Consider the following 22,907-nt stretch of genomic DNA (forward strand, 5'->3'; position numbering starts at 1 on the left):
CGTCATTAATTATTTTTTTTGTTTACAGTTTCTTCCCCATTGATTCTGAGAACTCTCTAAATTTAAGAATACCACCTCCACCCGGAACTAAAGTGTCTGCAAAGAGAGAAAACATTATCAAATGAGACGGGGTTCCCGCTTGGAGATTCAGCAAAAGGAATTGTATTTATTGGACATTATCACTGGAAAAGAAAGATGGCAAATCATTGCAGAAGTGGGGAACTTTGGCCCTTTTATGACTTGTCGACTCCAACTCCCAGAATTCTGGGAGTTGAAGTCCAGATATCTTCAAGTTGCCAAGGTTGGGAAACACTGCTCTAGTCTAGACTATACATTTGCCTTATCAGGGAACTCAACTGCATCAGGTACTCTATGCCAGTGATTTTCAACCTTTTTTGAGCTGCGGCACATTTTTTACATATACAAAATCATGGGGCACATTGAGCAAGGGGGGGGGGGCTAAAAAAGTTTGGACAAAAAAATTCTCTCTCTCTCTCTCTCTTCCTCCCTTTCGCTCTATTTTTCTCCCTCTTTCTCTCTCCCTTCCTTCCTCTCTCTCTCTCCATCCCTCTTTCTTTCTCTCTTCCTTCTTTCCTCTTTTTTGCTCTCTTTCTATCTCTCCCTCCTTCCCTGCCTCTCTTTCTCTCTCTCTCTTCCTCTCTTGCTTTCTTTCTCTCTCCTTCTCTTTTTCTCTTTCTCTCTCTCTTTCTCTCTCTTTCTTTCTCTCTCTTGCTTTCTTTCTCTCTCCTTCTCTTTTTCTCTTTCTCTCTCTCTCTCTTTCTCTCTCTCTTTCTTTCTCTCTCTTGCTTTCTTTCTCTCTCTTGCTTTCTTTCTCTCTCTTGCTGAGCTTCGCGGCACACCTGACCATTTCTCGCAGCACACTAGTGTGCCCCGGCACACTGGTTGAAAAACACTGCTCTATGCCACAGTTCTTTGCAGAGGATCTCAGATTTAATCTCTGACCTCTCCAGGTAATATTGGCAAAACATTTACCTGAATAACAGCTGTCATTCCATACCAGCAGTACTGAATTAGTTGGTCCAATGCTCTTGGCTTGGTATATAAAAGATGAAGTCCCTTTCTAAGTTAACTCCTCGTGGCTATACATACACACCCATTGGTGTGAGGTGCAAGAAACCAGGAGCTAGGAAAGAGTTCAGAAAGCATTGAGAGTTTATTCCACGTAATCTATACACACAGATCTGATCTACTAATGGTCAAGACAAATTACTGCCAAGTAAAAGTCAACAGACTTCAAGCAGGGTTGGATTTAGGTCTCTTTTGTGGGTGTAGGTTCAGTCTTGTAGGCCTCTCCTACAATTGGTTTTCTATTATGTAGCAGCTGAAGATCTGAATTTCAGGAACATGGAGATACAACAGTTTGGGTTTAATGCCAAAATAAACAAGTTAATCTTCCCAACTCTAAAGAGAGTGTCTTTTTTGGGGGGGAGGGCGATCAGATGTAAGGATACAATTAAAAAAACACTCAATTACTTATATATAAAAATCCTAAAAGTTGCATATTGTAGAGGTTATCAAAATAATTTTACTTACTATCTTTACAAAAACAATTGAAATGGAATGTAAGACGCCTAATGTTAAGCACCAATACAGTACTTACAAATCCTTTAGTCAAACAAATATTTAATTGCTCTGAATCTTTGGGCTTTCCATTTCAAGTGGTGGGAATTCAATTTCACTGTAGTTGCATAATGATAACCAGATGTCCTGGCCCAGTGAAGAGAATCCATGGGTGGAGACTTGGATGTCATAGGTCATAGGAGAATCAGCTCTGGGCTACCACAATGTCACAAGTTAGAACATCAGAAAGCGGAAGCCTTTAGGCAACTAGCTTGGGTTTAGTCCAATTACATAATATGAGCCAACAAAACTAGATTCCTTCTATTTGTGCCAAGCTAATCCCCTACAGCAAAGTTCTCACTTGTTAGGTTTTAAAGGCTACTACTCAGTAAGAGCAAGGGGTATTACGATCTGCCCTAAAATTCATGTCTTACAATTCTGAATAGGAACAACTCTGTGCAAACAAGATGGTGAAGCAAGCGGTATGCATCATTAGAGCCTTGCAGAATTTGCAGAGGCATTTCTCAATTATTCCATTGATTGATTGATTGATTGGATTTGTATGCCGCCCCTCTCCGGAGACTCGGGGCGGCTAACAGCAATAACAAGACAGCATACAATAATAATCCAATACTAAAAACAATTAAAAACCCATAATTATAAAAACCAAACATACATACAGACATACCATGCATAAAATTGTAAGGGCCTAGGGGGAAAGAGTATCTCAATTCCCCCATGCCTGGCGGCAGAGGTGGGTTTTAAGTAGCTTACGAAAGGCAAGGAGGGTGGGGGCAGTTCTAATCTCTGGGGGGAGTTGGTTCCAAAGGGCCAGGGCCGCCACAGAGAAGGCTCTTTCCCTGGTCCCGCCAAGCGGCATTGTTTAGTTGACAGGACCCGGAGAAGACCCACTCTGTGGGACCTAACTGGTCGCTGGGATTCATGCAGCAGAAGGCGGTCCCTGAGATAATCTGGTCCGGTGCCATGATGTCAATTCAATAATTTTTTATCACATTTAATTTCTTCAAGACCTGCTTCAGTTGGAAAACTGGAATCCCGTTGAATTATGGCTTTCAAAGGGCCCAGTCAGCACAGCCTATGGAGAGGAATCCTGAGAATTGAAATTCAATGTCACCTGGGTCTGTCCTGGCAGGTGACAGCTTTCCCATCCTTGAACTAAAGTTTTTAATTAAGATGCAAATGTGACTTGCTCTTCCTCTTGCGATGTTGAGAACATGCGGTGAAAAGAGCTGCATTCCCAGGACAATTACAATTAGAATTCTATTCCTAGGACAATTGCAATCCCCACTAGGGGGAATATACAGGTGTCACTGAGCATGACCCTCATTCTTCAGAGCACTGTTAAAGGACCCAGCTGTGTTACCAGACTGCTTGTTTTTGAACAGTACACACAATCACATGGAAAAATTTAGATAGAAGTCATTCACATATCAAATTGTTGCATCAATTGAATATCTGGATCACCCTTTGTGCCGCATCACAAGAAAATAATTATCCTTCATGTTAAATTTGACTTCTCAAGCCTTCACTAAAACATCCATGTAATATTTTTTTTAGTAGAAATATGGATGTGGTTTGTCACTTTCAGGATGTATTTTTGACTTCCAAACTAGTCTAATTAATATTTTCAGGGATAGATACAGCCCTGGCATTTGTTGTTGAATTATCCTGAAATACTAGGTCCGAGTCTGCTTAGCCTTTTGAGAAAAATTCTGACAGATAGCACCCTCAAACATTTAGAGTACTAAGTAGGAGAACAATGAACTAGTTACCGTGCTTCTTAGTTTCTGCAGATTATTGAGCTTGGCACCAAGAGCAAGAGAAAAATGTTAATGATTATTAGTCAGTTATGTTATATGATTTCAACTTAGCAGTTGGTGAAAGGTGCCTCCATCTCCCAACTGAAACTAGATCTTATTTCATAGACAATTTAAAAATAATAATATTCTGATTTGATTTCAAAGATAGGCATTGGATAAATCTAGAAGGCAGTTCCCCAAAGATCTGTTTGCTCTACTAAATTTCCATAAATAATGCTCCTAAAATTAATCTTGCCTAATTACTGCAGAGAACCAGCAACATTTGATTTTTCAGTTTTACATATTTTTGCATAGCAAGCCTTAATTTGGCTAACGCCACCCAACCTGATGATCACAAACACCTTCATCCTTTGTTTTTTTAATAGGGATCAGTGTGACCCTTATATTAAGATGAGCAAGAAAGGAAGTACCGGTATGTCGGGGACATCCCATTCTCAATTCTCTCTGCATATGATGTTTAATCCCATGCAAAGGCCACTTTCTCATGGGCTTCATTAAATTCTGACTGCAATCCTATATTCCAATCTCTACCTACCTGGGAGAAGGCGTACAGTATTGTAGTCAATTATATATATGAAGTACTGTTTCCCCAAGGTAAACCAAGGGATAAAAATCATTTCAAATCTGAAATCCATGCAAGGAATGGGGAAAGAGAGCTATTCTCTCCTAAAGATATAAGTCAAAGTATGCAGGTAAAAACATATCATTCAGTGTTATTATATAAAAGGCCATATTTTGTAATTAACTCTATAGAGAAAATATCTTCGTAGTAACGGATGCCAGAAGGATTGTGATGAATTCTGCAGACATGCTACAGTGAGGGCCTCCAACATTTTTTAACAACCGGTTCTCTGCCCTAATGACTGGCTGGGTGGGCATTGCTGGGTAGGTCATGTGACTTAGTGGGCATGACCAACTGAGTCCCTTATATGAGTGGTACCTGTATGGGACAGGCAGGGTTGGGGAGGGAATCCAGGGCTCTCTGGTGGTGGTGGTGGTTAAGAGAGGAAAATATGGTCCAACCTGTTTGTGCGTGAGCGTGTGCATATGAAAGAGAGAGAGACTGCGTCATGCTAGATTGGGAAAGCTACCAGTAATTGTGAGAGGAACAGAAGATAGATAAGCTGGACCCAGATCCTTCTCCCTCATCCCACAAGCAGCCACCTTGCACTCTCCCCTCTCTCCCTAGCCCTCTTCTCTGCATGGGATCACCCAGCAGTGGAGATGGAGAGGGAGAAAGAAGAGGGCAGCAACAGCCACTAGCATTGAGGGGAAAGTATCACACAGAAACGGGAGTAGACAGAAACATCACCCCCTTCTCCCTCCTTTGCTAGGCGATCCCATGTGAAGAAGGGGATAGCAGAGAGGAGAAGGGTACGAGGTTTCTGTTTCTTTGATCAGGGGACCTGGGACACGTTTGGGTCCAGCTCACCCGGCTTCTCTTCCTTTCACAGCCAGCTGTTTTCATGCCATTTTTAGGCTGATTTTGGCCAGAAAAATGGCCGAAAATGGCCCAAAAATGGGAGTGGGGCAGGCAGTGGTCCGATTTGCCGGTTCTCCGAATCGTACAGAATTGGAACAACCAGTTCAAGCGAACCGGTCTGAACCAGCAGCAGCATGTAGCATTTTGCACTTCAAGAACAAAAAGTTCTGAATTGCTGTCCTTGAGGTCTGTCTAGCCCAGATTCCACTTAAAGTGTACAAACAAGTCCCGAGATCTGCAAAAGAGCCACCCAGCCTTTCCCCCAAACTGGTGCCCTCTAAAGATGCTGTTTTGGAGAGCACCACAGGAGTGGTTAATACACATCTGCATGAGTCTGGTTGGGAATGTGGAGTTGAGCAATATTGTAGAGATTTTTAATTATTCTCGTCCTCCTTTTCTTTCATACCCTGCTACTTCGATACGTTTGAAGCAGCATGTGTCTGAAATGGAAATTTAACAAATGGAATTTAACAAATTCCAAAGGTTAAAAGTGAAAGTTTAATGGAACTTTAACAAATGAGAAATTTGTTTCTAAATGGATCAGTTCAGCTTGTTTATAAGCAGTGATGAGAATACATTTAGTGGTAACACAAACACACTTAGAGATTGTGAGAAATAAATATTCCACTCATTTAGTTTTCTGGAATAGAACTGATCACTGCACACCTTTGCTAGCTGCTTTGCCATTTCGATCATGACCTGCTCAAGGTTGACTCAGCCTTTCATCCTTCTAAGTCCAGTAAAATGGGGGCCCAGATTGTTGGGGTCCATATTCTGACTCTATAAACCACTTACATAAAGCATTGTGAAGCAAGTATGTATTGCTACTGCTATTCTAACATTTCATCCCACCTCACAAATACCCCATTTTATATATGCACTGCCCACTCTTGCTAAGACAAAATCCACTTTTGAGGAAAACCGTGGAAGAAATTATTGGACTTCATTTTAACTTTCCAGAGTTCTACCTAGCTATACCTAATTGCACCAGCTCTTAGGAAATCTTTACAACCGCCTGAGCCAAAGCAGGATAAGAACAATTCGGAGACTGAGCATAATTACAGGATGGGTGGAGTGATCAGGGCATACTCCAAAAAAATTGCAAGAAAACTATCATTTGGAAGAATGTTTGACATACATCATTAATTTTGCTGGCAGCACAGTAGGGCAGATAACAGGTGATATGCACCATTCAGTTTTCTAAATTTCTTTTTTAAAAAAAATATTTTTATTGTTTTTCAAAAGGACAAAGACATACAACATTAAACATTTAAGGAGCTACAATTGCTCCGCTTGTCGTAGAAGTCTAACTAGTACAAAAATATAAAAAAACCTAACTGTTATCAGATCAATACAGAAATGCCACACGTGTAAATTACATTCTTATTAAATTTAACTCTATGTTTTTAATATTAAGCCTATTAATTAAATTTCTTTATCTTTTAAATTATTGTATACTTATACAAAGAGAAAAAACAAAGTACTGTATTAGTAATACAGAGAAAAGAGAAAATAAACACTTCTAAGTTGGTTATACTATATACTATTTCATTCTATCTTATAATTCTAAATAGATCCAAATTTATAAAACCCAGTTTGATGTGAACAATTTGAACCATACAGGTTTTCTTTGATGATTTTCTCAACAGCAGAGTGCCATCGTATCGACTCTGCCAGATATGTCTTAACCCTCCTGTTCTGTTTAAGAAAAGTAACAAATCTTCTGTTCCCGGGTCACCCTGACCCGGACCGAAAACTCTTCATTTGCAGTGCTTATGTTTGGTCAATTTGAATACTTTTTTCACTTGGAAAGTAGTCTGAACATTTCTGCACACAATGATATGAAAATTGAACTGAAGAAATTAATCCTTATTGGTTTATTTTGCACATAAATATGCCTCCCCCCCCCCGTTTTTGTGAATTTTCTTTAGGTTTATTGATAATTATGCCTGCAAAATACATTCTATTTTACTAAAGTTGGTATGGGATTGGTAGCTTGAACATTTCTGAACATAATGATATGAAAATTGAACTGGAAAAATTGATGCATATTGGTTTATTTTGTTGATGAAATGCACGCCCCCCCGTTTTTTAAAAATAGTCTTCACTTTATGGATAGTTTTGCTAGCAAAATACATTCTATTTTACTAAAGTTGGTGTGGGATTGGTAGCTTGAACATTTCTGAACATAATGATATGAAAATTGAACTGGAAAAATTGATGCATATTGGTTTATTTTGCACATAAATGTATGCCTCCCCCCGTGTTCAATTATTTCAATTTATATAAAAATTATGCTGTTAATTTCAAACTTACATACTTTTTTTTAGTAAAATGGATTTGTTTCATAAAATTAGTTCTCTGGCTACAATGTGGTTGATTTTCAAAAGGATATTCCAAATATTTCTAGACAAATATGTATAAACAGTGACAATAATGGCACATAGCAAGGCCGGGGGGTGGGGGGTGGCCCTTTTGTGGCAAAAATAAACCAATAAGAACCATTTTTTCAGTTCATTTATATTTTTCTTATATTCAGAAATGTTCAATTTAGTATATCAAACCTTTTGGGGGGAAATTCCTTAGGGATTTGTAGCCTTAAAAAATAGAAATTGACACGAAATTAAAAAAGGATGGGGGGAGGGGCTTTTTGATCAAAATAAAAATATAAGTCTCAATTTTTCCAGTTCAATTTTCATATCATTATGTTCATAAATGTTCAAACTAGTTTTCCAGTTGAAAAAGTTTTCAAAAAGATCAAATTCAAGTACCTAAAAAAATTATTTTTGGTCCGGTCATATACGAACAGAAACAGACTCGAAGTTATGATTTTTTTTTGCCCAGAAAACAATTAGCCACCACCCCAAAAATATTTTTTGATGATCAGCATTGTTAAATTGAGTAAATGAATGCCTAAGATTTTAAAGAATATTTCGGATTTGGAGCATAAAAAAATAAAAAGTGAAAATGGTTGCAAGCAGCCGAGGGGGGGGGGGGCTTATTTCTGATATTAAAAAACCAATAAGAATCATTTTTTTCAGTTCCTTTATATTTTTCTTATATTCAGAAATGTTCAAGCTACCAATCCCACACCAACTTTAGTAAAATAGAATGCATTTTGCAAGCAAAACTATCCATAAATTGAAAAAAAATTCACAAAAACGGGGGGGCGTGCATTATATCAGCAAAATAAACCAATAAGATTTACTTTTTTCATTTCAATTTTCATATCATTGTGTGCAGAAATGTTCAGACTACTTTCCAAGTGAAAAAAGCTTTCAAAAAGACCAAACATAACCACTGCAAATGAAGAGTTTTCGGTCCGGGTCAGGGTGACCCGGGAACAGAAGATTTGTAACTTTTTTTGCCCAGCAAAAACTAAGCCCCCCCCCCCCCCCAAAAAAAAAATTCTCATAGAGAGAACCCCTGAAATGATGAAAAGTTATGAAATTTCAAGTTTCAGATATGCAGGGAAAAATTTTTACAGGGACTCAAACTTGGCTTCGGGTCGCATACGACCCGAACAGAACAGCAGGGAGTTAAAGAAAAATCCAAAAAGACTGACAAAGTCATTGTTTCATGTTTAAATCTAGCTTAAATCATTGATTTCCATAGATACAGTTTGTGGCATATGCCGCTTTTCTGGGATCACATATTTGCCTAACCATAAAACAGATCGAAAGAACATGGAACTTAGCGACCAAGGTATAAATACTATATAATGTTTCAATATGTTTGTTTAGTTCTGATTTATTGGCAGGTTGTGGAATTGTTTATTCAGTAACCTTTAACACATGACTTTAATGCAATATATGACTCCAGTAAATGGAATTTTTTCAAATTGAGGAGTTCAGTATAAACATCTGTTTGGATTTGGGATGTTCTATCTTCTGTGCTTGAATAATACATAGATCACTATGCATAATTAGAGTGTAAATTTCATGACTTTTCTGAACCAAAAGGCTTCCCTTGTGATAATTATGCTCCATAGAAAGCTGCCAGGAAATTACATAATTCAGGATTGTAGTAATATGATTCATTACCATTAATTTATATTAGTGCAAATGAGCCCACTAATTTTGGGCACGGAGCCCTTGGCATGACACAAGCACTCCAGTCTGTGTCCACAAGACAATAGATCCCCAAGGCACAATGATCCACTAAGTCAATGAGTGATACTCTTGATCATTTCTCTTTTGTTAGCTTCAACCAGAGATTCCATACACAATGCCAATAAGTGTTTTGTTTACATAAAGGGCAATGGAAGCAGCAATTAATCTCAATAATCCAACAAAACACAGACATAGCAAGAATTACAGTACTTCCTTGCTTCTATCTGACATAAAGCAAGATATGCTTGCATTACAAAACCAACAAGTTCCATTTTTTGCAGGACAACTCCTGTTCTTAACAAAACATCTTCAAAATATCCTTCAATCACCACTGTGATTCATTCTTCACACTGGACAAAGACTTAATGCAGAAAACCAACTTTTCCTGTTCTGCTGATTGAGTTCTGCATAAGCTGTGTGTCACATGCCATAAAAATTTAGGAGGCTCCCCTACCCTTGTTGCCCTTGTTGTCTCCAATTATGTCAATAGATGGTCCTTGATACCATCTTTTCCAAGTCAGGTTATCACCTTGCCATCCTGCACAGAACTTGAGTAAATTTACGGGACCGTCTTCTGCGTCACATTTCCCAGCAAATTAGATTAGATCACACAATGCTGGCTGGCGGGACTGCGGGGAAGGGCCTTCTCTGTTGCGGCTCTGGTCTTCTGGAACCAACTCCCCCCAGAGATTTGTACCGCCCCCACCCTCTTGGTCTTCCTAAAGGCTTTGAAAATACTATTATTATTATTATTATTATTATTATTATTATTATTATTATTATTATCATCATCATCATCAATTAGATTTGTATGCCGCCCCTCACCAGCAGGCCTGGGACTGTTGAACAATTGTATATCACTCCGGCCTGTAGTATAGATGACGGATGGCTGTATGTTTGCTTATATCGGGTTTTAAATTTTGTATTTGTTTTTGTAATATATACAGTATTTGGGGATATTTTTAACTTTTGTTGTTATTTTATTGTTGTATGCCACCCTGAGTCCGTCAGGAGAGGGGCGGCTTATAAATTTGACAAATAAATAAATAAATGATAAATAAATAAACGTGAATATGAGTTCAAGAGATGGGCCTTCCCCAAGTTGGTACCCTCCAGTTGATTTAACTACAACGTCTATCACCTCTGACTGGGCATTTTACAGCCCCTGAGTCACATCCAGCTCTTTGACTGTCTGTGTCTGGCCCACTTGGGATCAACCAGAAATTAGAAACCAATGTAAATAAGATGTAACATATATTCTTACTGGTAGCAGCTATCAAAACCATACAATTAACTGCTTTTTATAATGTGATAAAATTATATATTATTATTATTTATTATTATTATTTATTAGATTTGTATGCCACCCCTCTCCATAGACTTGGGGCGGCTCACAACAATAACAAAGACAATGTAAGAACAAATCTAATAATTTAAAAAACACTAAAAAAACCATTATTAAAAGCAAACATACACACAAACATACCATGTATAAATTGTATAGGCCTCAGTTCCCCCATGCCTGACGGCAGAGATGGGTCTTAAGAACTTTACAAAAGGCAAGGAGGGTGGGGGCAGTTCTAATCTCCAGGGGGAGCTGGTTCCACAGGGTCGGGGCCGCCACAGAGAAGGCTCTTCTTCTGGGTCCCTCCAAACGACATTGTTTAGTCGACGGGACCCGGAGAAGGCCAACTCTGTGGGACCTAACCGGTCGCTGGGATTCGTGCGGCAGAAGGCGGTCCCGGAGATATTCTGGTCCGATGCCATGAAGGGCTTTATAGGTCATAACCAACACTTTGAATATTGTGACCGGAAATTGATCAGCAACCAATGCAGACTGCGGAGTGTTGGTGTAACATGGGGATACCTTGGGAAGCCCATGATTGCTCTCGCAGCTGCATTCTGCACGATCTGAAGTTTCTGAACACTTTTCAAAGGTAGCCCCATGTAGAGAGCATTACAGGAGTTGAACCTCGAGGTGATGAGTAGAATTAAGTTCGGCCAATTGGTCTGACCCTCCAGAGCAGTCCCAGTTTCTCATATGTTCCCCTGGAAAAATGAATTGCCTGCCATAGCCCAACCCTCCTCACTCTGATGGGAGCGTTGTTTTTGAATATTTGTCTGCAACAGTTTCATATAGCAAGAAACTTGAAAGACTGCAACAGGTTTTATTGCCTGTGTCACATTGCACAATAAAAGAGCTTGTGATCATAGCTTTTTTTCCCCTGAACAAGTCAGAATGACTTACCTCGCTTAAAACAATAAGGCCATGATGACAAACCTATGGCACGCGTGTCACAGGTGGCGTGCAGGGCCATATCGGAGGCACACGAGGCGTTGTCCTATGTCAGCTCTAGTGCATATGTGTGTGCTAGCCCAGTGTTTCCCAACCTTGGCAGCTTGAAGATATTTGGACTTCAACTTCCAGAATTCCCCAGCCAGCATTTGCTGGCTGGGGAATTCTGGAAGTTGAAGTCCAAATATCTTCAAGTTGCCAAGGTTGGGAAACACTGGGGTAGCCAACTGAGTTTTGGCCTTGGGGAAGGCTGTTTCGCCCTCTGGAGGCTTCAGGGAAGTGCAAAAAACCACCCAGCGAGCAAAATGGAAATTCAGAAATCCGGTTTGCGTGTTGTGATGCTTTTTGCACCCCAGGGACTTCAAGGAAATTCAGAAAACAGATTTCTGGTTTGCCCGTTTGGCTGTTTTTTCACTGTCCTGGGATTCAGTGAGGTCTGTGTGCATGTGTGGAGATGGGGCATTTGTGCGCATGTGCAGGGGCAGCACAGGGGGATTGTGCATGCGTGGGGGTGAGGGAATGGGTGTGTATACATGGGCATGTGCTAGCACACAAACACACACCCTTTTGGCACACGAACCAAGAAAGGTTCACCATCACTGCAATAAGGAGTACACCATGGTTTACATGCCATAGTTACATATTTCTCAGAGTTACTAAGGCCACCGAATAAAGTGCACTATGGTTAGAATTTGATCATGTTTGAGAAGCTCCAGATATAGAAAAATATTTCAAACTGAGTTACTGTAGCTTTCTATTTCTTCAATTTCAAGCATAGGATTTGATGTTTTTCTAATATGATTAGCAGTTGTATGATCAACACCAAACCCATAAATTAATTGCTCTCCCAGTCTTTTAAGAATTTATTATTCTTTGCAAGTATATTGCCTTAAAAATCGGATTAGAACTTAGTTTTGACAGGTGCTCTGATGTCCCTGCAGCATGGGAACCTCTAATGATCCAGCTACAATTATTCTACTTTCTCAATAGCTACTCATCAAATGACTTGTATGGAGCCATCCTTCACAATGCACCTTGCATCACCTCTTTTTAGCTAGAGGAATTGTTAGACCAGAGAAGGCTGACCTTGGCAATATGTGTCTCATCTACTGGCTTGCCTTATCTTCTTCCTAAATGATGAATGTTCATGATCAGGCTTGGCCAATCCACTACATTTATTCCCCCAGCAAAGATGAATTCCACCCTTGCCCTGAATATTGCTTTATCTAACCAACAGTCTGAATAAAGCAGATAAATCTGCTAATTGACCATGTTTTCTCCTGGACAAGCCAATAATGAAGATCTAATACATATAGAAAGCTATTATTGAAACTTTCATGACACGGAGCTCAACATTGAGTTCAAGTCCAAAGATAGGAATTCCTGGAAATGCATGATCTTCATTTAGTTCTTCCAACTGCAGCTTTCCATTGCGGACTATGTAAAATCCCCATGCAATCTTTTAGAACAGATTAATGTTTGGCAGAATTATCAAAATCTAGTTTGTCCCAGAGACAATCCTGAGAGTACTAAGGACCTCTCCGTTCACCGTTCATATTCCTTTGGTACAAATTTAGCTTCTTAACTTCTGTGAGAGAACCAGTTTGGTGTGGTGGCTTAAGACAACAGCATAGAAATCAAGAGACCGCGCGTTCTAGTCCTGATTTAGGCATGAAGCCAGTTGTGTGGCATTAGGCCTGTCACTCTTTATCAGCCCAGGAAGGAGACAATAGTAAACCACTTCCCAAAAAATTATGTCAAGAAAACTGTAGGGGCTAGTTGTCTCCTGGTGAATAAATGGAGTGGATTGGCCAAGTGTGATCATTAACACTTATAGTTTAGAAAGAAGACAAGGAGACCAGTTGCTAGGAGTTGAAGACTAACTGGAAGACAGAGACACAGCCCCCAAATCTTTCTCTATAGCTCCAGACCACAAAATTCAGCAAATGATGGCCACGTTATCAAAACAAAGAAATGGACGAGCTCACTGCAATCCAAAAGTTTGGCTTAATTGCTCATGTGGCCATGAGACTGAACAATTAGAAGCTGCAAGTTCAAAGAAGATACTGTACTTCCCTTCCTATCTTTTCTTTTCACAGCTACCTCAATTCTCCACCCCCATCCCACCCTCCAGACCCCGGTTTGGTTTCCTGAGTTATCAACCATTTAACCGGATTTTATTTTTACCGGTAATTTTATTCTTTAATTTATTTTTATTTTTTTTTTCTTTGTAAAAGCCACTGGGCTTAATTTAATTAAACCACGAGACTGAATTCACAAGTTACATTAATCCAAAATATGATTTGCTTTACTTGGGCTTGATTTGCATAAACTCAACTACTATTATAAACCAGGATTGTGGTTTAGCACATATGAGGCCAGCTTACGCTGCAAACCAAAGTATGTATCAGACCTCATAAACCGGTAGTAAAGAAACTTATCCAAGTTGGACATGACAACCCCGAATGCTCAGTAGAATTGCCTTCCTGTTTAGGCTCCAACAAGTTTCTCTGGTTTAGCAAATATTCTCCAAAAGAGAAGCTGCTGGATGCCCTGGAAGCCTTATACATGTTATGGCTTGTGGTAATAAGAAAGCTGTTTATAACATGAATCTACTTCTACCATTGCTGAGATTAATCACCTGTATTTATTACTGTTGTGGGAACAACATTCCTTTCAACCTTCAGGAATAATAACTCAGATAAGGTCTGAAGCCCTGATGTTTTTCAAATAAATACTGCAAGCCCAATGATAAGATAGCACTAGTTGCTATTAGTTCTGTAGCTGTGTCACAATTGTGATTATTGTGCTTGTCCCTAAGCAAATATCCCAGGGCATCAACATATCAGCCAGCATTGCTGATGCCCAAACAAGTATTACAACTGTAAACATAAATTCTATATGCAACAAAGGGGGCAGAGAGGAGAGCTAGCAAACTATCCATCTTCTTATTACATCATTTCCGGTCCATTTAATTTTAGTTTCAAGCCTGCAATCACTATTTTGCTGTGTGTTGGTTATAATTTGCACAATCTAAAATCTAGATTATCTGGAAAGGAATCCAAAGGGATGCTTAGTATTTTACAGTAACTTCCAGGCACTAGACATAATATATATGCAGATTTCAGTTAGTGCTAGTGTTTTCTTTTTTCATCACTTATTCTGCCTTTTTTCTTATTGCAGAATATCCTCCCCTCCCCCCCAAAAAAGGGGGGTATGGTTTATTTTATTGTGGATTATTGAGTAAGCCATTGTTGGCAGGATTCATACAGCTCTCCAAAATCAAAAAAGGCAGAATTATGGCTTTGTAGTAAGGACAAATCTGTCCAATCTCTTTGTGAGTATGGATAAAAATGTGTGTAGTTTGTCCCTGGAAAAGTAGCATTTCATCAGTGCTACATACGTATCTATCTATCTATCTATCTATCTATCTATCTATCTATCTATCTATCTATCTATCTATCTATCTATCTATTCGACTTCTATGCTGCCCAATCCCGGAGGACTCAGGGCAGCTTACAACAACAGTATGAATACAATAAATAGATACAAAACAGTAAAAGAAGTCGAACATTATCTAAGGCTAAAACATTAACAAACTAAAACCCCTTAAAAATATTATAAGAAATGGCAGTCACACTCATATATTTATATTTCAGGGTCAAAATAAAGGAAATCATCAAGTTCTTTGACCTGACTTGATTGCAGATCAGACTTCTCAGATTAACCTAAAAGTACTTGTAGTTATTCTTAAAACTGTTTGAAAATAAGCTTAGCCCCCTGGCTTCATTTTGTAATCAGAGGCACAGATATGTAGTATCAGAAAAATCGGTGGATTGACCGCTGAAGAGAAAGAAAGGTAAAGTGAAGGAAACAATATTGCCCATATAGTTTTTTTCTTCAACAGGGTGAGACCCTGAGAAGCACTATATGCAAAGTATTTTGTTCCCTGATAATTTACTGTAAATTCACTGCTAGTTTGCAAGCTTCCACTGCTCTGAATGGTAGACCAGGAGCCTTCTGTTGGGAGTATGGTAGGAGTACCAAGCCATAGCTAAACAACATAATCCTACTTCTACAGTAAGATGGAGACACACAGAAACATGCAAATATCACAGAACAGATTGGCAGGAAATAACAGACAGGCAGTGGCATTACTCATTCCATATGAATTCACTTAAATTCCATTCTCCAGAAATACTTTAGTATGTTGTTGTCATAAACCAGAAATGTACTTGAAGTTTTCTTAAAGCTGCAACCCAGAGTCAACCCATTGAAGTAGAAATGCCATTTCAAAAAAATGATAACAGATATCAAAGCTATAAAATAAAGCTGAATAAGAATGTACCTTTATAAAAATAGCCAAATAACTATTTGAAACATTAATCAGTATTTGTGATTTATTAGTACCGATAATTGCTTTTTTAAAAAAAAAAAGTTTGTTATTTTATTAGGCTTAGAACAAATATTAGTGTGTTTACTGTCAGCCTGCCTGCCTAAATATTTATTTCTTATAGAAGGTACTGCCTGTAGAGAATTTCTTACAATTCCTATCTTTGCTGGACCTTAACAGGCCAGGTTTCTGCTACATGATTTTTTTTAATTTTATATTATCAATATTATCAAATGTTATATAACTTCAGATATTATCACACCCTGTGTAAAATAAATGTCTTCACATTTTTGTAATTTTAGGTATAACCTCTTTATAGCCTAGATGTTGAGTGTTCCTTTTGGAATTTATTCTGTGGTTCTATGGTAGCCAGGTTGTATTATAGATGTATTTTAATTTTATCTCAATTTTAATTTACTGGTTTCTTGAGATAGATTTATAAGTATAGACATGGACATGCTTGTTCTGGTCTTATAACACAATCAACTGACTGAATGAATTCTTTTTTTTTTTTTGAATGAACAAAAAAGAATAAATTCTTATCTCACTTTGCCTCTTTGCAGAAATCCTGGAAAGGCATAGGCACACTTATTTTGTAGCGGAAATCCTAATGTTAGGAAGTTGCAATTTCTAGAAATCCTTCAAGACTGAGCAAGGGTTTGAACACAAGTTTATACAGGTTTCCTCCCCTCTTTCAACTGGGCTGCTCTGGCTGTCTGATCATATTTTAATCCGATACTGGACCTGAAACTTAAACAATCCTCATAACTTGGCAGTTCATGCTGATATGAGGGTGGAGACTCGCTATGGGGCTCAGCTGATAAACACTGTTCCAGAAACTTACAGTGTTTATCACTGACTGGAATCCTACTGAGTATGACTGCATAATTTCTTTTCAAATAAAAAGTATTTTGAAAAAATAGACCTACAAGGCCTACCAAATTTTGAACCCTTTCAATCCTGGCAAAAATCTGAAAGACAGGAAGTAAATTTCTATACTGCATGTTCCTGAAGGCCATTATTTAAAATCATCTTGTGAAGTATAATAAAAGGCTGGATTATGCTTTTGCATCCATCAGGTGCAAAAGGACTGTAAGTGACCTTAAAGTACCATGAGAAATGCTTTCTTAAACTTTCATTAAAATATTGTAACGATGTCCATCCATCGTGTTAGAAGAGGACCTTGACATCTAACGGGTTGTGGGCTGTACACAATGTGTCTGCAGGTGGCTGGTAAGGCCTTTATAGGCACGAAATGTTCTGCCATAAGTTGGGCAGACATGTGTGGGCACCACTGTCGCAGCATTTGCAGCCCTGGCTTTGTGGAGTGCTCGCATTCTCTTCTGCTATGAATGTTCTTCTGGCCTCAGATATCTGGCAGCCTTGGTGGATCAAGTTTGGTCAATCTTGCGCCAGGGTTTCCCAGGAGGTGGTGTCGATATAGAGGGACTTGAAGGAGGCTTTCCACATGTCTTTGTATAGCTTCCTTTGTCCCCTGTGTGATCACTTTCCTTTAGACAGCTCACCATACAGACGTTTAGGGATGCGATGGTCTGGCATCCTAGCAATATGACCTGCCCAGCATGTCTGGGCTTTCGTTGGAAGGGTGGGAATTGATGGCAGGCCTGCTCTGGAGAGGATCTCAGTGTCAGGCACCTTATCCTGCCACTGGATCCTCAGAATTCTACGGAGGCAGGTCATGCTACGGGACCGCCTTCTGCTGCATGAATCCCAGCAACCGGTTAGGTCCCACAGAGTTGGCCTTCTCCAGGTCCCGTCGGTCAGAAAATGTCGTCTGGCGGGGCCCAGGGGAAGAGCCTTCTATGTGGCAGCCCTGGCCTTTTGGAATAAGCTCCCTCCAGAGATTCGCACTGCCCCCACCCTCCTCGCCTTTTGCAAGAGTCTCAAGATTCATTTATGTCGCCAGGAAAGGGGCAATTAGATCAAGCCCCCTTTCTCCTGTTCATGAGATGTAATGTGTGGCTGTGAATGAGTTGGCCGATTGATTTTAATATGTATAGGATTTTAGTAGTAATTTTTAATTAATTAGATTTGTTGTTGTATTGTTTTTTGTATTCTGTGAGCCGCCCCAAGTATTCGGAGAAGGGCGGCATACAAATCTAAATAATGATGATGATGATGATGATGATGATGTGGTTCAATTGCCTAGCATATCTCCTGTATACAGTCCAAGTCTCACTGGCATACAACACTACTGCTTGGTAGACTTTGAGCTTCGTAGCAAGGCTTATTCCACGTCGGTTCCACACGTTGGTCATTAGTTTGCCAAATGCAGAGCTTGCCTTGGCGATTATGCAGTTGACCTCAATGTCAATTATCACTGCACGGGAGAGGGTGCCACCAAGGTATGTAAATTGGTCCACTGCTTGTAGTATTTGTCCTTCTACTGTGATGGTGGGCTCTTGGTATTTGGCTTTCGGAGTTGGCTGATGCATCACTTCTTTATGTTGATGAGGAGACCAAAGTTCTCGCAAGCTGCTGCAAAATTATCCACACTGGTTTGCATTTCCTGCTCTGATCCAGCATTCAGGGCACAGTCATGTAGCACAGTCTCCTTTATCTTGGTGATAGCCTGGAGTCTTCGCAGGTTGAACAGTTTCCCCTTAGTCCTGTATCTCAGGCTAACTCACAAGGAAGTGTTCTGGAAGGCATCTGGCAGCATGGCTGAAAACATTATGCTGAACAAAGTCCATGCCAACATGCACCCTTGCTTGACGCCATTTGTGAAGGAAAAGGACATCGATCCCTTTCATTGCAGCTTATCAACCACAGCTTGGACTTCCTACCATCACACTAAAACCCTACAGGCCATCAACCAGTGTCCAGGGATCTTTGTTTCCCTGTGAACGTCTCTTTGGCTTGATGTGATAGCTTAATTTGGAGATGATGAGTCTATGGTCAGTCCAACAGTCAGCAGTCGGCATGGCCTTGGTCACCCTTACATCCTGTCTGTCTTTCCTCCGCACAATGACATAATCAATAAGATGCCAGTGCTTGGAGAGTGGGTACATCCAGGACATTTTTTTGCAAGTGAGCAGACAAAAGAGGGTATTGGTGATGATCAGATCGTGAGCCGCACATGTCTTCAGTAGTAATAGGCCACTGCTGTTACATTTGCCAATTCCATTTTTTCCAGTGACGCATCCCAGGCAGAGTGATCGGATCCTACTCTCAGAATCAGCTTGTCGATGTGCCTCATGGATAAAAGTAGGGCAACAAGATCTTCATAAAACTTGTCCTTTATTTCATCCAGGTTCATCATTGTAAGTGTGTAAGCACTGATCAGTATGGCTATGCGTGTGTGTGTATAGTAATATAGCTCATTTATATATACTGTATATTACAATTACAATTGGATCCAGGACCAATCAAGGATGTGGACCTCTTTTACCAATTGTGCTAAAATAAGCCACAGTTTTTGTACCCCACCACATAATTCTGGCCTTACAACTTTAGCAAAACAACATACAAAGAAGTAATAGAAAAACAACTCTGCTGTATTACAGTATTGGAAAATGAATCCGCCCCAAGTTTGTTTTCATTTTGCTTACTACACAGACCATCTTGAACCCTTTCTTATATTTTTCCACAGCAATGCTAATATATTCCAACCTCTTGTTTTGTAACAGATCCTTTTAACCAAAAATAGCAATCAAAGGGGACTTCTAAATGGGGCCATTCTTTCCTCTAGACAATCACAGAATTAAATCAGGTTAATGCAGTAAAACATTTTTGAAAACTTGAAAACTCTGATATGCTTAATATTTGTTTAAGCATTCTCCCATAAAAATATAGGGTGATAGTTAGAAAATTCAGATACTTGGAATGCTCAGACATTTCATATCAGAAGTTTTGAAATTTAGCTATGTTTTTAAATATAGAGATACAGAGTGGTTTGATTGTTTATAGTTTGATAAAAGCCAGGCAATGTTTTACTTCTCCTTTGTGTGCCTGGCCAGAAATATCCACATTTCTATGATTTGTTAACAGCATCTTTGTGTATACTTCCTATAACTTCAATAATGTACCTACTGAGCAGCTGTCAAGGCTAAGATAACAATTTATAAAAATATCCTGTTCTTTCATATGAACATTTGTATCTAATCCCAAGGTACAAAAGGTGTAATCATGTACTCTGCCCTCACGTAGGCTTGTAATTTGTGGGTGAGAAAAGAAAACTCTCGTGTTTATGCTTCTAGGCAGTTAAATATTCAATATGGATGAGACATCCTGCCATTAAACCTTATATCAAATTATCCTAATTAAAGTCAAGCAACAATTATGGTCAATTGTTCTAGCTGTCTGATGATATAGTGATTTAATCCCCAGGATTTTATATCAGAAAACATTTTAAAAAGAAAACTTTTTCTTTTACTGGAGAGAAGAAATGGGGTGGGGGTGGGGGTAGAGAGGGAGAGAGATCCTGCCATTAAACCTTATATCAAATTATCCTAATTAAAGTCAAGCAACAATTATGGTCAATTGTTCTATCTGTCTGATGATATAGTGATTTAAGCCCCAGGATTTCTATCAGAAAACATTTAAGAAAACTTTTTCTTTTACTGGAGAGAAGAAATGGGATGGGAAGGAGACAGGGAGAGAGGAGGGAGGGAGAAATAGGGAGAGCGGGTGATATATATGTATATGTGTATGTATGCATGCATGTATGTATGTATGTGCAGATAGATAGATTAGATAGATAGATAGATAGATAGATAGATAGATAGATAGATAGATAGATAGATAGATAGATAGATGAGAGAGAGAGAGAGAGAATATCCTTTGCCACCCAGGCAAAGGATAACTGCGAAGTTCAGAAAAACGGGTTCCATAAAACTCAGCCCTATTTCTTGTTCTGAACTGGATACTGACAAAAACTCCGACCAAACTGGTTAGAAATCCCAGCTGATCCATATTCGGCAGTTGTGTAAACCGAAAATAAAATATCGCTCTCCCCGAGGCAGAGCCTTCCCACGCTCAGGAAAACTTGCTGTCCTGGATCTTTCAAAGACCGGGATGGATTTATAATGGCACATCAACGACACTGAGAAAATGCTCCCCCCCCCCCTCAGTTTTCCGTATTGAACTTCCTCCAAGGTTGAGTTTCGGCTCCCTTTTTCCAGGTGAGAAGAGTGCAAATATACATATATTTGTATATATAATCTGCATATATATATAACTATATAACTATAGTTTCTCCCCGTATCTTTGGGGGAGGCAACTACACTACTCACCTAAGCTGGATCAGGCAGGCGGACCCTCCTGCTTCGCCGCCGGTCCTTGAAAACACTTTTTCCCGTTCGCGATCCCCTCGTTCGTCTTCAGTCGACCCAGAGTCCTGCCATAGCTCAGCCCCCGTTCACGGGGGGGGGGGGGGGAATGCAGGGTTGTCGTCAGCCCGCGTCCTTCTCTTTTTCACCAGCGCCGCTGCCTCCTTCTCTTTTTTCCGTGTCCGGGCGACCCAGCTTCTCCGGCGCGAGCAGGTGGAAGGAGAACGGCTTTTTTTTCTCCTCGCCCAGCGAGGGAAAGAGGCGGGGTGGTGCTGGAGGAGGAGGAGTTATGGTAGCCACAGGTTACTCCTTTTCCCTGTCAGGCCAGCCCGGGATCTCTGCTGACCCCTGGCGCGGCGCTGCTGAGTCCCGGGCTGGCCTCCGCTTTGGAGTCCCGTTTTATTTCCCCGAGGTGGCGGGGAAGGGAGGAGAGCCGAGCCATTATTTATCTGCAGCCTCCCCCCCACACACACACACAAACTTTCTTGCCCCTCATACATACACACAAGTGAGGATAAAATAAAAGCTCACAAAAGTGAGGACACACACACACATCACTGGCCGCGGTTGCCACACGAGCGCCCGGCCGCCGCCGTGTGAAAGGCGGCCGCGTGCCAAGGCTGCTCCTGAGGGGCGTCGTTTTACAGCCTCCCCCCCACCCCGGGGCCCGTTGCACCGCTCAGCCCCGGCCGTGTGGAGTGTCAACCTAGCAAAGGGCCTGAGAGAAGCAGGCGGCGGGAGGGAAGCAGGAGGAAGGGAGCGCTCCAGCTCAGCCCCAGTGTGGTTCCGTTGGAAGCGGCTGCCTTTCAGAACAGCAGGCCTTGGCCTGGACCGGAGTTGGAGGCGGCGGAGAAAGTTTTAACAGCTTCGAGTCTAGGCATGTTTCCTGAGAAGGAGGCTGGCTAAAGTTGACCCCGTTAATTTCTCAGTAGAAGCGGCATTGCCTTTGGTCGTTTAATATTGTATAAGTAGCTGGTTTCCTAGAAGCACCGAAGCGTTTAGATCATGGGCTGTGTGTAGGGACACCAGGGTGTACATTAAATTCTGCTGGGAAGTCAGAAACGTTCAGTATTGGTGGCAAGAAAACAGAAAATTACCAGTAGTTTGTTTTTTATTAATTAATTAATTTGACAAGTATGTATTGGTAGTATACATAGATATAACGCTGTTTATATGCATGTGATGGGTACTACTAAGAGGGAAACATTGGGATAGGGACGGTAGGCATGCTGGTGTATTTACTCACACCCCTTATTGACCTCTTAGGAATTGGGTGAGGTCAACAGTGGACAATCTAAAGGTAAGGGTTTGGGGATTTGGTGATGAAACTACAGAGTCCAGCAGTGAGGTCCAGGCATTAACTACTCGGTTACTGAAGTCTTATTTTCTACAATCAAGTTTGGAGCAGTTCAGTTTGAGTTTTTTATGTGTTGTGGGCTCACATATTGTTCTGGTTGAAGCTGAAGTAGTTGTTGGCAGGATGCTGTAGCAGATGATTTTATGGCTATGCTTAGGTCATGTCAAAGGCGATGTAGTTCTAAGCTTTCTAAGCCTAGGATTTTCAAGTCTGTTTGCCTAATATATTCTGGTTTGAGTAGAGTGGAGGGCTCTTCTCATAAAGCATCTGTGGACACTTTTTAATGTATTTTGCTTAGTTAAACAACCTAGAAATAAGGAGAAATGTTCTGACTGTGAGAGCAATCAACCAATGGAACAGCTTGCCTTCAGAAGTTGTGGGAGCTTCATCACTGGAAGCTTTCAAGAAGAGACTACTATCTGCCAGAAATAGTGTAGGGTCTCCTGCTTGGGGGGGTGGAGGAGTTGGACTAGATAACCCACAAGGTCACTTCCAACTCTTACTCTGCTCTGTTGTAACATATTTCATTTTTAAGTAGCTTGTCAGTGTTGAT

At 40.3% G+C, this 22,907-nt stretch overlaps 1 protein-coding gene across 1 annotated transcript in view; it reads right to left on the reverse strand.

Moving 5' to 3' along the window:
* Positions 1-21,238, reverse strand: part of EPS8L2 (EPS8 signaling adaptor L2) — a 135,456-nt gene extending 114,218 nt beyond the window's left edge. Inside the window, exon 1 of the mRNA XM_070765430.1 lies at positions 20,962-21,238. The gene's annotated coding sequence lies outside the window, so the exon portion shown is untranslated. The remainder of the gene's footprint in view (positions 1-20,961) is intronic.
* Between the last annotated feature and the right edge of the window lie 1,669 nt (positions 21,239-22,907).

Source organism: Erythrolamprus reginae, chromosome 1 (genome assembly GCF_031021105.1).
Source record: "Erythrolamprus reginae isolate rEryReg1 chromosome 1, rEryReg1.hap1, whole genome shotgun sequence".
Lineage (NCBI taxonomy): Eukaryota > Metazoa > Chordata > Lepidosauria > Squamata > Dipsadidae > Erythrolamprus > Erythrolamprus reginae.